The 16,907-nt window shown below is 55.9% G+C and overlaps 1 protein-coding gene across 4 annotated transcripts in view; it reads right to left on the bottom strand.

The window, feature by feature from the left end:
* FOXP4 (forkhead box P4) overlaps positions 1 to 16,507 on the bottom strand; it is a 55,269-nt gene extending 38,762 nt beyond the window's left edge. For 2 of the 4 annotated variants that reach the window (XM_030473411.1, XM_030473408.1), the window contains exon 1: positions 16,397 to 16,483. The gene's annotated coding sequence lies outside the window, so the exon portion shown is untranslated. Of the gene's footprint in view, positions 1 to 10,679; positions 10,698 to 16,396 lie in introns of those variants that run through there. The other 2 variants (XM_030473409.1, XM_030473410.1) reach the window with 2 other exon arrangements.
* Between the last annotated feature and the right edge of the window lie 400 nt (positions 16,508 to 16,907).

Genomic DNA, 16,907 nt, shown 5'->3' on the forward strand with positions numbered 1-16,907 from the left:
ACGGGACAAACTACAGCATCCCAGCTCCTGCTTTTCATCTGTTCTAGTTCAAACACATCCAGCACTTCAGGGATTCTCCATATGCTGGTATCCAGAGGGTCTAATCAGGATCAGACTTTCCTGAGGCATTAAGGCAGGGACTCCGACCAGACAGTCACCACAGGGATACAACACCCAGATGAAGTAGAAAAAGGGTGGTTCTACTTAAGAGGGGAGGGGAGGAGACCCCTCTAATGGGAAGGAGCCACAGAGGCTGCACAAATGGATTGCTAATCACCATCTCGGGCTCAAAACCACTCCACGGAATAAGCACTCTGCCTTTCCCCCCCTGCCTTTTCCTTAAACACGCACCTTTCACAGGACAAAGAAAAGGAAAAAGAATTACAACTAAAGAATCCCCCAACCTTTAGCAGTACCATATGGCAATGAGAGGATATTAATTACTGTTGCTTTTTAATTAACAATTGCTTCATCTGAGCAGTCACATTTCCTTGACATCCCTGACTCGCTGCTAACCTGTGAAGTGCACGCGCCACGCCAAGCCATCAATCCAGTTTTATTGACACCCCCTCCCCGCCGCAAACAGGCATGATACCAGGGATTGCCAATTAACACCTCCACACTCTCTAATTAGCACAATTAACAGGCTGATGGATGCCCAGAGCTTCCCTGCCAGGGAGGGGGCAGATCAGCTGGCTGGGCTGTCGGACGCGGCACGCACATGTGCCCAACACGCCTGTGCCATGCACCCTGTGTCCCACGGGAGCACCATGTGTGTGCCATGCCACGGAGCCCCGCATCGCCACAGAGCCTTTCCAAGCTGAGCAGAAAGAGCAGGATGAGCACAGAGGCGAGTGTGCCAGCGGACTCAAAAGCACAGATTTGCACCCAAGGACGTGGGGTCTTCAGGAGCAGGAACAGCAGACGAAGCATTTACAGTGATTTCTCCCCAAAAGCTCTTGAGGAATCTTGGGGCCTCCAGCCCCACCGGAGCAACGCCGCCTCTCCACCCGATTCAGCTCCACAGATGGGAAAACTGAACAGTGCTTTTCAGCCCCCGGGATCAGCAGAAACAGGTACAGCCGAGCTCACAAGCTCTTAAGCAGCAGTTGCTGAACACCTATTTCAGCAGCTTCTCCTATTTTTAACCACCCTCAATACCCTGGTCCTTGGGGGCTCCTTAACTTTGGGCTGCCCTTCACGGGACCATGTACGGACACGGCATCATGGGCACCTCGTCCCGCTTCCAGCGGATCCCTGTCCTCGAGCCCCTGTTCCCATCTCTGTGCCAATAGCACTGCGTGCCCCTCAGCCTCGGTTTCCCCACACCCAAACCCAAAGAGCTCAAAGGCACACCCCGGGAGGGATGCGGATGAACAGTGGGAAACACCAGCGCAAAAACGCTTCCCACCCCACATCACGAGCCGAGCGAGTTCCTAGCATTGATCCACATTTTGCAAGGGACAGCAAAGGTGACAGCACGCGTGTACGAGCAGCCCGCTACCGTGATGCTCCGGAGGCTTTTTCCACCCTTCCCACTACATCCTGACCCCAAAGCAACTTTCCAGACCCTTCCTCCCAGCTCCAGCCCCACCAGGACCCAGAGCGAAGCTGCGGGCTGCCTTGCAGCATGGTGAGGGCTCTCTCTCCCGCAGCCTCTCCTGCAGGTACCAGCAGATGATGGGAGGAGCACGGACCAAGCAAATCCCTCAAAGCTGTTGGAAGTCCTGCGGGATGCTCCTCTGCACGACTGGGACTCGGAGAGGCTTGATCCCAGGCACCGGATCTGCTCCAAGCTACAGAAAGTTGAGCAACCTGCCCATCCGGATCCAGCACCGCGAGGCTTTAGGAAGCGGCTGGTTAATCTTAAAAGGCTTTGGCTTGAAGAGAAGCAGCAGCCGGGATTGCTCAGGATTGCTCCGAGAGTGGCTTTTTACCCTTTAATTAACACATAAACACATGGAAATGTGGAAAGGGGATTAAAATAAAAGTCTGGGGGAGCTGAAACGCATCTAGAGCATTACTGTAAATTAGAAGAGATTTAAGGAACCAAGGACTGGCTAAGCCTGGGCACTGCTTTAATGGGATCTCACCTCTGGGCACTTTCATCTCCCACTTTCATCTCACTCACAGCAACTTCTTTGGGAAGAACCAAGCTCCGAGTGCACAGACCTTCACCCTGCGGCAATCCTCACCTACCTGCCAGTGTGCCCTTGCTGCCCTGGCCACGCTCACGGCAAAGAACATTTGCTGCTACACAGAAATCATGCAAGAATAACCACGGCAAGGTTCTTCTCCCCAAAAGTTGGGTCATCTCACTCGGAGAGCCAGGAACGTGCCGGGAATCATGAGCACCACCAATGGGGGAAGCTCCTGGGGACCAAGCCACGCCAGTCAGTGGGACGTGGCACTATTCCTGGTGAGCCCACCTGCCTTTCCGAAACCCATCTTCCTTGGAGCATCCTTCACTCTCTGGAGCTCACACCGCGCAGCAGCAAGGACACCCCGACCGGAGCAACCTATGGGAGATGCTCCACCCATAGGTGCCCACGCCAGCGAGCCATCCACACCGGGACACAGAGCATCCCCAGAGCTGCCAATGGCTGCCACGTCTCCCATTCCCTGCCAAGCTGCAAGGAAAATGAAATCCCTCCTGGCACAAATGCGGGGCTGGCCGGACACAGGCTGGGCACGTGCCGGGGCTGCTCCATCCATCCTGCTCCATCCTGCGCTTCCCTCGCTGTGCTCTTGAAAAGATTAAAAAGAGCCCCACTCCATCTCATTAAGAAAATAAACACAAGAGCCGTCTAAGTGTCTAATTAAGCTTCTAATTAGTCCCTGCTTGTTACTAATGCAAATTAGATTACGCTGCTTAACTACAGCATGTCCACAACACCCTTGTTAATTGCGGCCTTTTGAAATTAAATTACTCCCTAATTAGCATATCAAAGCCATTGATTCGGAGCCAGGGAAGACGAGGGCAGGAGGAAGCAAACGCCAAGTTTTGTTAATCAGGGACGTCTAATTAAATAGTGACGTGGAGCACGGGGGGCTCCAGCCCGGCTGCTCGGGAGCTGCACTGGGGGACCCCGAGGGGCAGCAGCCGGTGGTGCCGGTTGTGGTTCACTGCTGCCGTGCTGGAGCATCCCACAGGTCCGGTACCCAGGCCTGGTGGATGCAGCTGCAGCAGGGCAGAGCCTGAACCCTGGGAAGCCCACATGGACTCCAATTTCTCATCCCCCAAAACCTGGCTTTCCTTCTGTCCAGCGAGTGCTGAAGGGGAATTCAATGGAAAAAAGTCCCGAAGCACAGACACAGCCCTGCAGCCCCCCAAGCCCATGGGGCAGGGTCTCAAGCCACCTGCAGAGCACCCCAAAATCATCACAACCTACACACAGGAGGCACCCACGTGAGGACAGGCCACAGCATCCCTGACCTGCAGGACCCCACATCCAGCTCAGCACAAAATCCCCTTGCCACGATGGGTTGGGATGGATGGGACAGGCACGGCACAGGGGGGATGCCCACACTGGTGGCACCAAGTCCCTTGCTCAGGGCACCAGCCGTGGGGAGTCCACAGAGAAACTCCTTGTACATCCCTCACCCCAGCATCCCGGAGGCACCAATGAGCATCCAACACAGACCCGTTCTCCATAGGAAACGGAACCAAGTCCCTATCAAAGCAGAGACACCCTCAGCACTCACTGGAGTCACCCCTAAACTCCCCCAAAACCTCCAATACCAAATTCACAACAGGACATAAATAACAGAGGCACCAAGGAAGACTCTTGATCTAAAAGCAACCAGGTAGATCACACCAAAGGAGAGCAGAAACGAAGCGAACGCCTCGTCTTCAAGCGATTTCAATCACTTCCTGAATGACCCAGTTCTTTAAACGTTACAACTTCTCTTTTCTTCTCTTTTTTTTTTTGTTTAAAGAAGTGGGAAAGGGAAAAGAAAAAATAAAGGGACGAAGATTGGAAAAGTTTAATAGAGGGAGAAAAAGTCTATTAAAAAAAGCAAGGCAGGCACAGCCCGTCTCGAGGGAAGAGCTGAAATATTAAAGAAAGGAAAATCGCTTCCCCAGCTGCCGAGACAGAGCCGGAGAATAGAGCAGCTCCACGAGCAGGAGCTGTGCACTTTTAATTGAAAAGAGGGAGATTCAAATGAAATATCCAATATCCCCCGTTAAAGAAAGGAAGAAAGACGGACGCTGGCCGCTTTGCTACGCCAGAAATTGCTAAAGCCCCAACTTTCTTCCCCTCCTCCCCGCCTCGGAAGTTATAGGAAAGAAGGATGAGAGAAAGGAAGGGGAAAAAAAAAAAGGGTCTTTCATACAAGAGGAACTCAAGGGAATGGGGGAGGAGGGTGGGAAGAGAGACCAAGTTTTATTCATTTATTTTATTTTATGCAATGAGTAAAAATAATATGTGTTTAAAAAAAGGCAGAGTTGTATAATGTCAGTGTTTGGAAGCAGCAGAACGGAGAGGAGAGGGGGGGAAAGCAACTAAGAACAGAAGGGCCAGCTCCAACCACCCGCCGCACGAGCCTCTCTCCCAACGAGATTCAATTAATTGATAACAAGAGGCATCAAATTAATTTTTCAAGGATGTTAGATTTTGATGAAGGAAAAAATCTCTCTGATTTTAATCGGGGCGGCGTTTAAAAGGCATAAATGAATATCCCTTTCTAATCATCTGAGGCACCGGGGAAGCACCAAGCAGTTAACGGGGAAATTCAAATCGTTTAATTAGGGGGGGTTTGGGGGGGCCTCAATGGGGGGGGGGAAGGGGAAGTTCTGCTTGTGAAGAGCTTTGTGAAGAAATTATTTTTAAAGTAATTTCTTTCAAGCATCTTTGAGTCTCGTCCCCCCCCCCCAGTTGCACTCGTGACAACACATCTCGGAGGTTTTCTCTTTTGAATAGAGACCATTCCCCATCACAATCTAATTAACAAAAACGATAATGAACAGGGTGGGGGGGGCGGGGGGAAATATCAAAAAATTACTCCAAACTCCCAGGAAAATAAAAAGAAACCCACAGGAGGAAGGATGTGAGATTCCCCCAAACTCGCTGCCGAGAGCTGCTCCGCACTTCCATATGGGATGGGGGTGTGGAGACACAGCACTTCCAGCAGCCCCCTCCCAAATCCTACCACAATCATTACACGCACCTCCCATCACTGGTGGGGAACGGGTGCACCGACAGCCAAAGCAGAGCCCGAGCCCAAAGGCAGCAGTTGCAGGGACCAGCACAGTGTGAGGACTGTGGTGCATGTTGGTGCACACGCCTGTGCATACACACACACGCTTGTGCACGTGTGCACGCTCACACGCTTGCTGCCCAGCCTGTGGCCATCACCCCGGCATCACTCCACATGGTGCCAGCCACCGTGTCCATCCCTGCCAGCGTCACACCAGCGTTTCCCCAATGCTCCTCCAGCATCTCCCTGCAAATCCCGGCTCACGGTTATGTCTCTGCCCACATGCCCAGCACCCAGCTCACACCATTATTTTACACCTTATCAGTAACACACAACACACCTTGCACACACAGAATCTCCTCCATCCCTTTTGCACGCAGACAGCCCGAACATGGTCCCATGCTCATGGGTCTCACCATCCAGGCACCCGCCTACCAGAGCCTTGGTCACCCAAGGAAGAGCAGGGCTCATCCTCTCGGACAGAGCGATGAAGGACATCACCCCATATAAGCTGAGGAAGAGGAGGGCTGCAGGGAAGCATCCTGATGTGCCCACTGCACCCAGCAGCCCTGGGAATGGCAAAGGTAGTGCCGGGGCGGAGGAAGGCTCCGTGCGGAGGGTGTGCATAGAGGAAGCTCCTAAATAAGAATCAAAATCAAGCTGCAGGAGCTCCCCCTGCCCTGTCCCTTCATCCCAGCAGGGGCGGCTGCAAAGGGCGAGAGCGGAGTTGGGGAGGAAGAGAATGACCTGGAGCAACAGAGGCACAACGTGGACCAGGACGAGGAGCGATGGCAGGGCCAGCGGTGCAGGGGACACAAGCTCCCATGTCAGACCCAAGAGAAATTTTCCAGCTGAGTTTGCGTGATGGGAGGATGCGAAAAGTCTCTTCTGGCCTTTAAATAATCCAGAGGGGGGGCAAAAAAGTCACAGTGCCTATTGAATAGGAGGGAGGAACTCTGATGCCACAAGTTTTCCCAGACTCCGTCAAGTTTGTGCAAAAATTCACCCAGAAAACGCTCTACTTAATGCGCTCCCTGCTGCACACTGATGCTTTCCACCACAAATCCCATTTTTATGCAGGAAGAGGCCTGGTTTCCATCCAGAAATTATGCTGCTCACGAGGAGGGAGAAGAAAAAAGGCGGTGGGGGGGGAGAACTATCCTTGGGCATTTTCAAACTCCTGGTCTGAAGTCCATTATTTTGCATCCAAATCAGAGGCAAGCATGACCCGAGGCCGGCTCCGTCTCACAGCCACCACCGGAGCAGCACTTCCAAACATCCTTCCCGATCTTATTCCTGCACAGCTCGGCTCCATCTCACATGGACTCACCATCTCCTGCTCTGCCCCAGCACCGCAGCCCCAGAGACAACCGTGGCTCCCACCAGCCCTGAGCAGAGCAGTGACTGGAATAACACCAGCAGTTTTTCCAGTGCTTTCTTAAATGCTGGGAAGCAGCACGCCCAGCAAAACAACTGGGCTGTCCTGGGGTCCTGCACTGGGAATGGTGATGGGTGGCTGTGGACAGGGATTGGGAAGGTGCATTTAACTTTTTGGGCACTTGGGAAGAGAGCAAGGCTCAGAGGAGAGGCACGGAGCATCCCTCCGGCCAGGGGACGTGTTTCCCTACACAGACCTGTGCTGAAGCCAGAAGATCACCAGGGTCGCCCCGTGCTGCTCCTCTGTGTGACCTGGATGAGCCATGTTCAGCTGCCACATCCTCTTCCTGGGAAGAGCATCCTCCTCCAGCACCCTCCACCGGGGACTCCAGAGGGTGACACTTTGCACCCACGGCTACGGATGCAGCAAGAGCTTCTCCTCTGCATTCCTGGAGGGATGGCAGTGCACTCCGTGGTTTCAGCATCCCTCTGGACCATTCACCAACACGGGAAGGTGGTCTGCTCCCACAGCATCACTCTGCTGTCACCCACGGCATTCCCAGGTCATGCCGATCCATCCAGGCTCCTGAGCTCAGCCTTTATACGTAAGGACACAGCATCTTCCCAAATCTGGACAAGCACATCCCTGCTTCATGGATTGGAACAGAGCTATGGAAGGATGAAGTGAACTGAAGGTGATCTGCACCTCCCGAATCCCTGCTTATCCTTGGCAATGCTTCCTCCTGAGAACAGCGTGATGCACACACAAGCCCAGCTTCAGGGTGCAGCGACACCCAAGAGCAGCACTCGGGCAGCTGCTGATGCTCCAGGCCAGAAGTGTCTGTGCTGCGGTGGCCAAGGAAGCCACCGACACCTTCCCGCTGCTGTGGGACAGAGCACAGAGCACATCCACGGGTTTCTACTGTTCCTGAGGGGGTCGGTACATCCTCCCTGCAAAGCACACCTGGAAATTGGGCGTTTTTCCTCTCTCCAACAGTCTTAAAAATAATCCTTGTTCTTTAAAATACCAGTTTATGATTCACCCATTGCAAGCTCTAACATCCCGCACCTCGCCCAGCCCACAGCTCTCGGCTGCCAAGTCCCAGAGGCCCTGAGAGCACCCATGGGTGCTGGGACAGGAAGGGGCTCGTGGCATCCAGTGCCCAGTTGTCTCCTGATGTGCCCCCTGCCTGGGGAGGACTCACCGCTGGCTGATGGGAGCCACAGCAGACACCCAGCAGCACCCTGAGCATCTCTTGCAGGAGTTCTTACATGGGTGCTCACAGGAAGCTGTGGCACAAGCCCCCCCCTCGCTGCACTGGGGCTCCAGGCTCCCCGGCAGCACCACTCCTCCACAATCAGGTCACATCACCTACCCGCATCTCCTGCGGAGACAGGGTCACCGACAACCCTGTCCCCAAAGCACACGTCCCAGCAGGAAACGAGTGCTCCGTGATCACTGTCTGTAGGACACGGTGCCATCAGGCCCATCATCGGCTGCCTCAGGCAGGGCAGCAACCCAGGGGACATCCCTCTTCCTCCCCAGACCAAAACTCATCACATCACAGTGAGGGAAGGACGTGACACCAGACTGTAGCATCCGGCAAGACACAAAGCGGACACAGCCAGGTCACCAACTTCCCTAGGGACGTGACCCACGAGCCCCCAGTACCTGCCCCAGCCCCAGCTCCTGTCCACTGCCAGGTATGTTAAAACACCAGTTATGATTTTAAACCTCAGGCTAAACCCAGCAACTGCCCATTCCCAGCTCCAGGGTAATTCCCAGAACATTCGTATCTGCAACAGCGAGGACCAGCAGAGATCTCCGCTGGGTTTGGAAGGACCAATCCTGCAATGAAAGGAGCTGCATGTCCCTGAGGGTCTGTGCCCACAGTAGCCCAAATCTACAGCTAGAAATCCAGCAGCACCAATGCTCCCCACTGCAGCATCCACTGCTCCAGTACAACGAGGACAAGAGCGACCTGCCCCAAAGCCACCACCAAACCCCAAATGAGCCCCCGAGCCCCTTGAAACTCATCTTGCTGTGTTTCTAAATGGACTGGCCTTTTCATCAGAGCCTTTTCAAGCCACCAGCTCTACGAGCCGGGGGAATTGCTCCAGCACTGCTTCTGCCCAGCCACGCAGGCAGCAATGCCGGTGTCAGCACGATATCCGTGTGGTACGGGATCTGTGGATGGGGATGCTCTGACAGCCCCAAAGTCTGACCAAGCTCCAGGCTCCACTTCCCAAGGAAACAGACATTTGCTCAGGGCTCAAGCGCACCAGCATCAAGGGAAAGACTTCAAGGGATTTTGAAACAGGCCCTAAAAAGCACACTCTGCCATGATAGATTAAACCTGGTTTAAAAGCAGCAGCACGAATAACCTGAATAGAGCTGCGCTGACCCTGACCTGCATCCAGAGAGTCCTGAGCATCCTTCCGGGCAAGTAGAGCCAGCCCCAGGGATCCCCGTCCTGCTGTCAGGGCGAGCAGAGGAGCCAGGGAAACTCCAACCCAGATTTCAGCACAAATCTTCCAGCAAAAGAGGGATGAAACAAACCTGGCATCACACCACAAGCTCCTAGGACAGAGGGGACACCATGCCCCCACAATAAGTGTCAGCATCTTCGCAACACAAATGCTTTTAGTATTTTTATCCCCATCCATCAGGGTCTCCTGCAGAACCAGGATGGCTCCAACCCATCAGGTTTGCAGGGCTGAAGGATCCAGCGCCATGCAAAACCTGCCCGATCCTCTTCATCTGCTTCTCACCTTCATGGGAGAGCAACCAGACGCCCTGCCAGCAGCACCCTACAAACCCACCACCCTGTCCAAGGGGCACAGGGACAGGAACAGGACCCACTGGGGCAGGAGAAGGCACAAGTGCCCCCAACTGCGGGTGCCGAGAGGCTGAGACAAATTGGGAGCGATGGGACGTGCAACAGCAGCAGCACCCTCCTCCTCCTTCCCCAGCCCCAGATTTACCCACACAGCAGGGGACAAATGCCTCTTTTGTTTTCCAAATGAGAAATCATGTCGATTTTGAGGTTTTAATTTATTAACGGTGAACATCTGTGCCAGCCCAGCTTCCCGAATCCTGCTCCAGCAGAGCCGAAGCCAGAGCAGTGTGAGCAGGAGACGGGGATACCCTCCCCTGTTCATGGAACAAACCCCATCCCATGGCAGACATCCAGAATAAAAGTGGCACTGCTCTGGTCAGGAAGCAACTTCACTGTGTGGAAAGCAGGTCGGAGAGTAAAAGGAGAAAGCGTAAATCCTTTGGAAACAGCCCAGCAGAAGGGCAAAGCTGGAGACGGCGCTTTCCAAGAGCACAGCTTTGTCCCCACCAGAATCCATCTTGGCAAAATCAGGTTTTTGCAGCTATGCCCGGCAGAGCATCATTTCAAAATCCACGTTTCCTGACACAGAAGTTATGGGACACTCTCCCTGTGTCCTCTACCCCTTATTTTCTCTCCTCCTTCCATTTTTAATAGGCCAAACCAAGCCTAAGACCAGGGAGTTTTGGGATGGGCATTTCCAGCCCTTGCAAAAGGGCCCCATGTCCCGCAGGGTTTAGGGACAGTCCCGCATCCAGCAGCATCCCCCCAGTAACGCCCAGGATCGAGTGCTCAAAGCAGGATCATTCATGCCAGAAACACAAGGAATGTGCCGTGATCCCGGCACGTGATGGTGGCACCCAACCGAGCCGCAAGCTCAAGCACAGAGTGAGCTGTGCCCAGGCAGAAAGTCACTGGGCAAACTAACAGGCCACTAATTCCCAGTAACAGGCCGCAGCGGACAACTCACAGGCAGAAAACCAAAGCCAAGGGGCCACCAGAAGGAGGAGATGCTCCTCGGCAGACGGGATCCCAGCGCATCCTTCGCCTTCAAACAGGTCCTGGCCTTGTATTCTGCATTGAGCAACCTACCTCCAGCCTTTCTCCACCGTTCCTCTTTCCCAAGGCTAAAAACATCATTTCCCAAGCCCATGACAGCTTCTCCTAGGCGGTCCCCGTCCAGATCTTGCTACAGGTGAACAAATACAGAAGAGTCCCCAGCTTGCAGACTCACAATAAACAGGCAGAAAGAAAGTCACTCACCTAAAATCTAGTTTGTGGAATAAACCACGACTGGGAGGGAGGAAGCAAGCGAAGGGCTGGAGGGCTCAGGGTCAGGTTCTGACGGCCGCAGCGCGATGCTCGGCTGGCCCTGCCCGGCACCACTGGGGTTTTTATGCTTTTATTAGCCTCAGCACAATTAAATCCCCCTGGATAAACCCAGCGACCTGGCAAAGGTGTGTTGAAATAAGATGTTTCAACACCACCCGCTCTGGGTGAGCAGCTCATCCCGGCTGATCCCGATCCCGTGTTTGCTTAAACAGGAGCATCGGTGCCTGAGCAAAGACACCCCCAGGACGGCATCTCACGAGCTGCCAAACAGCCGCACAACACACAGAGCACGTACCCATCAGCCAGGGGCCTCCCTCCTCCTCCTCTCGGGGGGCTGGGGCTCCCCTGCTTCCCACCAGGACCAGCCGCCCGGTGCCCCCATCCCCATCGCCAGCTCCCCACCAACGCTGGTCACACCAAGGTTTGCCAATGAGGCAGAACAAACACATTCCCAATCCCCTCCAAGCCAGGGCCCCTCCCAGGAGTTTTTCCTCCTTTAGCACCTTAAACAGAAATATTTCTTTGCACTTTTCCACAGGTTAGAACCTCCCAAAGCCCAGTTTTATTATCGCACCTTTCGCTTCCGACAAACACACCCGGGAGCCCCTGGCTGAGCCGGCACCGGCTGAAATTCCCTCCCGCAGCCACGCTCCACTCCCTGTTTTGCTAAAAAACAAGGATGTTTTTGCTGCTCATCCGGACCCGCAGGAGGAGCGTTTCCACCGACACAACCACAACGCAAAAGACTTTCAGCCAACTTGCCAGGGCACAAGCCGGTGGCAAAAGTCACCCGGCGCCGGCGGACACCGACAGCAGCTTCCTTCATCCCAGCTCAGCGCTCAACAGAGCTACTGCAAACGCAGCCTTTGCTTTTCCTTTTTTTTTCCCTCCTTAAAAAAATACAGGGAGAAAGGATCCCGACTCCCCGTGCCCATCCGCACACGCAGGGCTCTCTTGCCTGGGTACCAGGTCCCGTTACAGCTCCGGCACAAGGCATCGAAATCCCTTAATGACTCCCCTCCAGCGCCATTCCCAGGTCTCATCTCTCCTCCAGCAGGATCTCTATAAAATAAAACCTGTTGGGTTGTGTTCTCCTGAGCAGCACCACGCTGCCGACCTCCGAAGGGAGCAGCTCTCCTCCTCCGTTTTTGCCTCTCGGTTCTTCCCTTTCCCTATGCCATTCCACTCGCAAACGCATTTTCGGCGCAGGCAGCACGATCACCAGCAACATGTTTTATCACCGAGACTCACCCCTGTGACTGACAAGAGGGTTTAAGTAAAGAAAAGTTAAAAAACCCCAACGCCAGTAGCAGCTTTGCTGCATTTTATACAACAAAATTGCAGGGGGGGGTGGTGTACAAAAAAACTAGGAAGTTTCTCAAGCTGTGCCCAGCCCCATCTTGATCTACAAGTTCTATTTGACTTTAAAAGGTGCAGCGCAGCGAGCAGGGGGAGGTTTTGCAAGAGGATAACACGGGTGCGAGTCCTTCCCTATGGAAGAGCTTCACCGGCTCCCTGCAGCCACCGTCACAGCCCTGGGTTGTTCTCGCAGCTGCCCCTGCGCTTCCCTCAAGCACATCAGGGGCTCCAGTGGCACACGGAGGAGTTTTACATCCTCCGAGGCGACTACGCGGCTTTCCGAGTGCATTTGCGGTTTTAATTCTCCCAATTTCTCCTTCCCACTAATACAGCTCATCCCTCCACGGGAAGATGCCCACAGCGCATCTCACTGGGGCAGGACCGGGCTCCCACAGCCCCATCTGTGAGGTGCCCCACTGCACCCCATAACCCCCGTGGCCACGCAGGAGGAGCTCAAAGAGGACGGGACAGGAAATTTCAAGTTTCCACTTCCAGCAGCACAGGTGACGGCGAGGCCGTGGCGGAAGCACCCGGATAAACCCTGGATGCCTATCGAAGAGATGTGGGGTGCAAGCAACAGGAGCATCCCCTCAAGACCCTCACAAACCACCCGCCAGCCCCAACCCGGGGGCTCTCCAAGGCTCCCAAACCAAGGAGAAAAACCACCCCAGCTCCCCTCTTCATACATAAAGAGAATTTCTCCAAGTATTCCCAGCTACAAACCCCACTCCGCAGTGGGAAACATGAGGCAAAGAGCCATAAACGTGTGTTACTTTTAAAGGAGCAGAAGAAAAGCCGGGACCCCCGGGCTCTCCCGCCTTTCTCCGGTTGGAAGAATTAACCCAGTCCCGGCTGGGGGCACAGCTCCCCCCCACCTTGTGCTACAAAGGCAACCCCAGCTCCGCACCTCTCCCCCTTCCGCCCACCCCACAAAAGAGGAAAAGGGGGAAGGGAGGAATAGAAAATAAAAGGAGAGCAAACCCTGAAAGGCAGCCCCGAACCCCCCCAGCGAGACCCAACACAGCTCCAGCATCCCCCAGCTCCAGCATCCCCCTCTCCGGCACAGAGAAGAAAAGCTCCCGGACTCCAGGGCAGCAACTTCACAAGCGAGTGCACTCGCATTCCTGCCGGGTTACTGGGAGAGAAAAGGGCGAGGGCCCGAGTGGATGTTTTAGTGTCACTTCATTTTATACATTGCACAGATTTGTTTTTAACGGGCCCTGCTCTTCCCTTCCCAAACCAGGTCGTAAAACCTACAGACACCCGACTGCCAGGGATGTGACCACGGCCGGACACAGCATTTACTGACATTTTCTATATTATTTTGGGGGGTGTGTGTGTACCAATCCCCTCCCCCCAACAGCAACTTTAATCCATTTCATTTCATTCCATTCCCTTTTCCCAGACTCCTGCCCACCGGCACGCAGAGCCTGAGACCCCCTCACCCGGGCATCCTCCATCCCCAAACCAGGGGATACCCACCACCCCCCGCTGTGTCAGACAACGCATCCCGGGGTGCACACATTAAGGGGGGGGGGCGGATTTTCCACCCCGATCCCGTTCTCCTGCACTTTTTTCCTGCTGCCACTACCGAGTCCAACTTCGTGCCATCGGTTTCTTGGGGGTTTGTGGCAGGAGCGATGCTGGACACAGAGGCAGCCCCCTCCCCACACCAAACACCCCAGTGGGAGCTCAGGATGGGGGGGGAAAAACCCACACAAGAAAACCCCCACAGCAACTAATCGATTACAATTAAAAGAGAACTTAAAAAACCCAAACCGGGAGCATCTTCAACCCGGAGCCTGGACCATTATTTGATGCCCCCTCTTCACCCCCAGCCCCTGCCTTTGTGAGGCTTTGCAGCCCTCACAAAGCCTCCCCAGCTCGGCACGGGCAGTGCTGCCCCTTCTCCCCCCATCCCAGCTTGATTTAAGCAACGTGGAGGGGAAGGAAAAATTTAAAGAAAAAAAGGCAAGGGAAAAAAAAAGGGGGGGGGGAAACCGGGAAATTTTCCCAAATCTGATGATTTTCTCCATCCATCCACCCCCGGGGGCTCGTTAGATTTGTTCTGGTTTTTAAACGGACTTTAAGGTGGAGTGGAAATTCAAATAAATAACACTAAAAAATAATACTCAATTTCGACTTGGATTCTCACAAGAGCCTGAGACATCGCTACAGTTAATTGGGAATATGGGGAGACATGGAAGGGGAACCCAGGATCGTGCCGTGCCCGAGCCATACGCCGGGGATCCAACACCCAGCACGGTGCTGGATGTTCCTCGGGTCAATTTTTAAACACACAAGAAGAAATTTGTCAAAGTAAATCCTGCTTCTGGTTTGGGTTAAAACCGACCCAGCCTTTTCATACAGAAACTAATCAGGTTTTTATTGAATGCCCCACAGCTTTACAGCGCTCGGGTCTCAATCGCTGCTGAGCTGGTTCCGAGGCTTGGAAAAGGGAAACCGCCGGGTATCGGCTCGCAGCCGGAGTGACGGGGATGGAGGAGCCCCCGAGGCTGAATTCGGACACAAATTCCTCTTGGACTATATTAAGAGCAGAAAAAAAACCCACCCTGGTGCAAGTTTTCCAAGCAGGCACTTCACGAGCACCACGGAGCCTGTGGAATTGTTCCGCTTTCTCCTACGTGCATTGTTCACTGGTATTAAAAAGTGCCCAGGAGGGGAGAGGGAAAGACGCAGTCCGTGGCCCGGGTTGTTTTAAAAGGGGAAAAAGGGGGGAAAAAAGGAAACATTCCCAAATGGAAAAAGAAAACCCAATTACGCTCCACTTGTTCTCTCCTCTACACACCTCCGAAACGCGCCTGCCAACTCAAACCAGATTTACCACCACCACCAGAAATCTCCGGAGCAATCCCGACCAGCGCAATGTGCCGGGCAGCGAGACAGAGGCGTGTTTGTTCATCCCCCGGACAGCGAGATGGAGCCGGGAAGAACAGAAAGAGCCGGACTTCGGGAGAGCATCTCGCAACGGAGGCGGACACCGGGGTGGGAAGGGGATGGAAGAGGCTGATCCCGGCTCCAGCGAGCCAGACGGCGTTTGCCCGGGAATTTCTGAACTCCCAAAAGACGACAGCTCCGTAATAAAACTCCCTCCAAACACGTTATTATTGCTGCTGTTTGTGGTGGTCGCTGCGGCGGGGTCTCGGCCAGCACCGGGCACTGTGTTGAGGTTACAAAGACCCCCCCCAAGCCCTCGGGAGACCCACCCCGACCTCGCTGCCCGCAGACAAAGACACACCGAAGCCTCTCAAACTTTGCACCGGGCGGAACATGGGCGAACGCAGAGCGGGGCTTCACCACACCATAACCCTCTCCAGCATCCAAACCTGCGGGGATTTCTCGGGAATATTCTCCAGCTCCATCCGCAGCCGCGCGTCCGTCCTGTTCTCCCCTCACCTCGCAGCCGGGGTTATTATTTATTTCAGGCTCCGCCGAGGATTTCCCAGAGCGCTGCTGGAGCGACGCAGGTTCAACGGGGACAACGGCGGCGGCGGCTTCTCCAGCGACCTCAAAACTTAGCGATGATTCCCGACTTACTGATTCCTCCCAAAGGAGGGGATCGCGCCCGTTGGGCCGCTCCGCGGCACAGAGCAGCGGGGCTGGGGCTCAGTTAAAATGCGATGGGAGGGAAGAAGAGGGAATAAGGAGGAAAAAACCGACCCGAGGCCCCCAAACAGACGGAATTAAAACAAAACTAGTGAAGAGAAAAAGAAAGATGGATGGGGGGGGGGAAATGGGAAGCCCCAACAAAGGGAGCCCGGGGCGGCAGGCAGGGCCGTGCCCCCCCCCCCCACCTCCCGGTGCGGGGCCCCAGGGCTGGGGCAGCGGCAGGTCTGGATCCGGCACTGGCAGCGCGAGTTTCCCGGTGCCCGATTCCCCTCCAAAACCCCGCCGGGGCTGCCCGCCCCCCCCTCCACTGGCCGGCGATAAACCCCTCGGGACGGGGCGGGGGGGCCGGCGGCGAGGACCCCGCGCTCGGGCGCACCGAGGACCCGGGACCCTCCCGGTGCGCTGCGAGCCGCGGCCCCCCGGGACCCCGCGCCCCGGCCCCGCTCCCTTTGTCCGGGCGCCGCAACAAACTTCCGAGCGCGGGGACACGGATCCGCCGCGCTCCGGGAGGGGAGAACCGGGGCGTGGGGGGGGGGGGGTCCCGTCCGCCCCACACCTGCCAGCGGCGCTGGGGGTACGTCCCTCGCCCCCCTCGCCGCGGCGGGCGGCGGTGCCGGGGGCTCGCTCGGACCCTCCCGCCCCGCTCCGCTTTCACCCACCTGGTCGCGCCGAGCGCCGGGGTCCGCGGCGGGCATGCGGCCGCGCCTCCGCCCGCCCCCCTCCGCTTACCCCAAACTTGGACGGGGCGGCGCGGCGGGGCTCAGGAGCGGCGCGGCATGGCGGGGGGCTCCCGGGCGCCGGCGCCGCCGCCCCTGGCCTGGCGCGCTGCTGCGGTGCTGGGCGGCGCCGGCCGAGCGGGGCGCGGGCAGCCCGGGGCCGGGCCGGGGCCGCGCTCAGGTCCGGCTCGGCGCGGCGGCGGCGGCGGCGCGGGCGCGGCGGCGCGGGGCGGGCACCGGCCCTACCATAGTTCCTCTAAAGCAGGTGCAGCCGCTTTCCCCGCCCGCTCCCCTCCCCCGGGCCGCTGGGGCGGGAGGGGCCGCACCCCCCCAACCCCTTTGGGTGGGAAGGGAGGCGGTGTCCCCACTCCCGACACCCCCCTCTCGCCACGGCCTCTCCCCGCTCCGTGCTTTAGCTCATTAACGCCTGCGCTAATTGGTTTCTGCTGCGTGT

Source organism: Strigops habroptila, chromosome 18 (assembly GCF_004027225.2).
Source record: "Strigops habroptila isolate Jane chromosome 18, bStrHab1.2.pri, whole genome shotgun sequence".
NCBI classification, from domain to species: domain Eukaryota; kingdom Metazoa; phylum Chordata; class Aves; order Psittaciformes; family Psittacidae; genus Strigops; species Strigops habroptila.